Source organism: Schistocerca piceifrons, unplaced genomic scaffold, assembly GCF_021461385.2.
Source record: "Schistocerca piceifrons isolate TAMUIC-IGC-003096 unplaced genomic scaffold, iqSchPice1.1 HiC_scaffold_1300, whole genome shotgun sequence".
Lineage (NCBI taxonomy): Eukaryota > Metazoa > Arthropoda > Insecta > Orthoptera > Acrididae > Schistocerca > Schistocerca piceifrons.
Genome location: NW_025727126.1, coordinates 72,501 through 77,500, shown reverse-complemented (window position 1 = coordinate 77,500; position 5,000 = coordinate 72,501). Strand labels below are relative to the sequence as shown.

The 5,000-nt window shown below is 54.3% G+C and overlaps 1 non-coding gene across 1 annotated transcript in view; it reads left to right on the top strand.

Annotated features, from left to right (window-relative positions):
- The first annotated feature begins 3,438 nt into the window (after positions 1 to 3,438).
- The window catches only part of LOC124731744, a 1,909-nt gene continuing 347 nt past the window's right edge, over positions 3,439 to 5,000 (top strand). Inside the window, exon 1 of the ribosomal RNA XR_007008456.1 lies at positions 3,439 to 5,000. This exon is cut by the window's right edge and continues 347 nt beyond it. This is a non-coding gene — a ribosomal RNA (small subunit ribosomal RNA).

Sequence of the window (5,000 nt, the reverse complement as noted above, 5' to 3'; positions counted from 1 at the left end):
TCCCGCAACATGACCTCCTGCAACGGCGCTACCGCCATCTATGAGACGCCAAGCCGACTAAGACAGCGATGGCGCCACAGTGCCCGCCTTTCGACGCCACCCACAAAGCCTGCAGCCTCTGTCGACCATAGCACCCATTCTCCAGTGGCTCTGCCGCACGAAGCCGTGGACCGGCAATGACTCCACCCGCACCCGTTCGTGGACCACCCCAACCGCCAAACTCGCACCTCCAGCGGATGAACGGCGGACGTTTCCCGCACTCGTAAAGTGCAATCCACCCCTATAACTTGCGTTTCATGAAGAGTTATTTCCAATATGCGACATTCCCGCTGTCCGTATACATGAGCCGCGACCTGTACCACTTACGAGCGAGAGACGCGATCGCGTTGCTCACTGTACGGCGTCCGATACCGAGCCATCAGCATGTCGGTCCCCATGCGCGTTGCACTCGCACTCGCACTCGCAGTCGCAAAAACGTGGGGCAAATATATTACGCGGAAGAGTTATAACAGACCGAGCCCCACTGCATGGGGGGAGTCTTTGTCACTAATGTACACAGATGGAACATTTTGGACTGGAACCAGATTACCCGTACACACGGCGCTGATTAGTAATCAATGCAGAGCCATCAAATTACAGAATATATATACAACTGTCCGTATACATGCTGAAAGAGTGTGCCCACAATGGGAACCACACGTCAGCCAGACACTCTCATCACGCACCACTCTCTGCTTCTAACGGGCGCACATACAATATGTAAGCACCAGCATGGAACAACATCCAGTGCATCCTCTCCGCCACATTACACAATCCACACTATCACAACCAGACCAGGAGGTCCATGCGGAAAATAGAATATCCCCCCCTTTCGACATCCACCATTGCGCAGATAAGGCACCAATACCCACACATGTCCTATACAACGGTGCACCCAACATCACAATAGTACCTCCTGTCACAGCGCACAAACAATGACATGAGTCAAAGACACAGGTCTGACACAAGCATAGAATTGGAGCGCCGCCTCTAATAAGCCAAAGGTGCATCCTGACGTGACAAATCTGATCATGTCACAAGCATTCACTTACTATAATCACTATCAACGAACCTGCTCCCCCCCCTTACACCTTTCCTTACAACAACGTGTAACCTAACCTAACCTAACCTAACCTATGTTGTGCCTTAACCTAACCTATGTTGTGCCTTAACCTAACCTATGTTGTGCCTTAACCTAACCTATGTTGTGCCTTAACCTAACCTATGTTGTGCCTTAACCTAACCTATGTTGTGCCTTAACCTAACCCATGTTGTACCTTAACCTAACCCATGTTGTACCTTAACCTAACCCATGTTGTACCTTAACCTAACCCATGTTGTACCTTAACCTAACCCATGTTGTACCTTAACCTAACCCATGTTGTACCTTAACCTAACCCACGTTGTGCCTTAACCTAACCCACGTTGTGCCTTAACCTAACCCACGTTGTGCCTTAACCTAACCCACGTTGTGCCTTAACCTAACCCACGTTGTACCTTAACCTAACCCACGTTGTCCCCTAACCTAACCCACGTTGTCCCCTAACGTAACCCACGTTGTCCCCTAACGTAACCCACGTTGTCCCCTAACGTAACCCACGTTGTCGCCTAAACCTGCTCTGTAATTGTTATACGACTCGTTCAATTAGTGTAGTGTTGCCCACCCGCAACCCTCGCAATATAGTTCGCTACTCGCACTGCCCGCTCCCCTGTGTATCGCTTCATGTTAAACACCTTGCAAGTCTTGCTCACTTTCCACATGCTCCTGCTGTACACTGTAATGTGGATGGCAGCAGGACGTACATGCCGCCCCTCCCCACGTCCCCACCTTGCCCCCTGCCTTCGCAAGCTGGTTGGTGAGAACTTTGCATGTTCAATGCCCTTCGCATGCGACGTACTCAGGCTACGTTGTGGTGCGGCCTGTGTCAACTGTCCGCTAATGTCGTACGCGTAAACCACAATCTGTACTGCACATTCGTCCTTATGTACTGAATGATACATCGTGGCACATGTGTGACCGTACAACGACTGCGCCCAAAAACGGCGGACCATACAGTGCAAATATTGTGCACGCAGCTACGTGTCGTCTCCCTATGAGAGCTGGATTGCAGTGTGGTACGCCATAGAGACGTGTGGGAGGAACGGACGCCGTGGATGGCGATCAGCATGAGCTGTCTGTTGATGTATTCGGACCTAGTCGTCTCTCCTCACACACCGTGATGGCATGGTGCACCGCGTTCCATATCTGCGACATGCTACAGAGGCCGGTTGACAGTCGTTCGAGCAATGGACATCGCATACGTACGGGGGCCACCTTCCACGTATTGTCTAGGCGTGCACATTTTGTTGCGTGTATGTGGGCAGACGTAGTGTGGCGTGACACCTGACACAGGCATGCAATAATCGTTGAAGTTGCAAATGGCGATGGACGCCTGCGTTTTCTGGTGAAGTTACGCAAATGAACAAATGGTAACCTGTTGTGGTGCGGTTGTTCTCGCTAGGGGTGAATCGGTGATGGCGACGATAGGTTGAGGTACTAACCGGTTGTTCCAGCGATACCCACCATGCCGACGAAACTGAACGGCATCTGGGTGTGAAGCGATACGCGGCGGTGGCTGGGTGGGACCGTCCCCGGCCGGTGAGGGGGCGCCTCCCGGCGTGCTGGCCGCGCGGTGCGTGGGCGCACGCGCTACAGCCGGCTGGTGGGGGCGGCCAGTGGCAGGCGCGCCGGCCGACGGACGCGGCAGGCGTCGCAGCTGCGCGCCGGCGCACCCTGCGCGCGGCGCCGTGCGGCCAAAGTAGGTCCTCGCGGGCCCGGTGCGAAGCGCGGTGGACATCTTCAGTGTGCTGGTCCGATTGAGGACTGTGTGCGTTGAGGATGCGCCGCCGCCCGGCGCTCGGCGCCGCGACGCCGTCTGCTGCTCGGTCGCCCCAGCGGTTCTCGCTGGTGGTTTGTATCGCAGCTGTGCGGATGTGTTGGCGCGTGCGCTGTGCTGGGAGAGTTCGCTTCGGCACCCAAGTGGGGCTTTTGTCCTTCTGTGGCGCTGGCGTTGGAGCTGCCGGTCACCGTAGGTGGCGCGTGTTGTCTCCCGCCGGCAATGCCACGACAGCACGCTCCCGGGCCTCTGTCGGCAGCGGCAAGCTCAGTTGGGAGCACGGGTGGTCGCACCGAAAGCGTCTACTCGCCTAACTCCGGGCGATTGCGCCTCTCTCGAACCCGACCAAGTACTTGGGACGGCGCTGCGCGCCGCCGGGACCTGAGAGGGTTTCGAGGTGTATTGTGCAGGGGAGCTCAGCCTCCTCCTGTTTGCAGAATGATTGAGCGGACGCTTGCGTGTTCGCGCGGGCCCCCGGGACACACTCCCGGGCGGCCGGCTGCTCAGCTCTAGTTGACGCAGCTCCCTGGTTGATCCTGCCAGTAGTCATATGCTTGTCTCAAAGATTAAGCCATGCATGTCTCAGTACAAGCCGCATTAAGGTGAAACCGCGAATGGCTCATTAAATCAGTTATGGTTCCTTAGATCGTACCCACGTTACTTGGATAACTGTGGTAATTCTAGAGCTAATACATGCAAACAGAGTCCCGACCAGAGATGGAAGGGACGCTTTTATTAGATCAAAACCAATCGGTCGGCTCGTCCGGTCCGTTTGCCTTGGTGACTCTGAATAACTTTGGGCTGATCGCACGGTCCTCGTACCGGCGACGCATCTTTCAAATGTCTGCCTTATCAACTGTCGATGGTAGGTTCTGCGCCTACCATGGTTGTAACGGGTAACGGGGAATCAGGGTTCGATTCCGGAGAGGGAGCCTGAGAAACGGCTACCACATCCAAGGAAGGCAGCAGGCGCGCAAATTACCCACTCCCGGCACGGGGAGGTAGTGACGAAAAATAACGATACGGGACTCATCCGAGGCCCCGTAATCGGAATGAGTACACTTTAAATCCTTTAACGAGTATCTATTGGAGGGCAAGTCTGGTGCCAGCAGCCGCGGTAATTCCAGCTCCAATAGCGTATATTAAAGTTGTTGCGGTTAAAAAGCTCGTAGTTGGATTTGTGTCCCACGCTGTTGGTTCACCGCCCGTCGGTGTTTAACTGGCATGTATCGTGGGACGTCCTGCCGGTGGGGCGAGCCGAAGGCGTGCGACCGCCTCGTGCGTGCTCGTGCGTCCCGAGGCGGACCCCGTTGAAATCCTACCAGGGTGCTCTTTATTGAGTGTCTCGGTGGGCCGGCACGTTTACTTTGAACAAATTAGAGTGCTTAAAGCAGGCAAGCCCGCCTGAATACTGTGTGCATGGAATAATGGAATAGGACCTCGGTTCTATTTTGTTGGTTTTCGGAACCCGAGGTAATGATTAATAGGGACAGGCGGGGGCATTCGTATTGCGACGTTAGAGGTGAAATTCTTGGATCGTCGCAAGACGAACAGAAGCGAAAGCATTTGCCAAGTATGTTTTCATTAATCAAGAACGAAAGTTAGAGGTTCGAAGGCGATCAGATACCGCCCTAGTTCTAACCATAAACGATGCCAGCCAGCGATCCGCCGCAGTTCCTCCGATGACTCGGCGGGCAGCCTCCGGGAAACCAAAGCTTTTGGGTTCCGGGGGAAGTATGGTTGCAAAGCTGAAACTTAAAGGAATTGACGGAAGGGCACCACCAGGAGTGGAGCCTGCGGCTTAATTTGACTCAACACGGGAAACCTCACCAGGCCCGGACACCGGAAGGATTGACAGATTGATAGCTCTTTCTTGATTCGGTGGGTGGTGGTGCATGGCCGTTCTTAGTTGGTGGAGCGATTTGTCTGGTTAATTCCGATAACGAACGAGACTCTAGCCTGCTAACTAGTCGCGTGACATCCTTCGTGCTGTCAGCGATTACTTTTCTTCTTAGAGGGACAGGCGGCTTCTAGCCGCACGAGATTGAGCAATAACAGGTCTGTGATGCCCTTAGATGTTCTGGG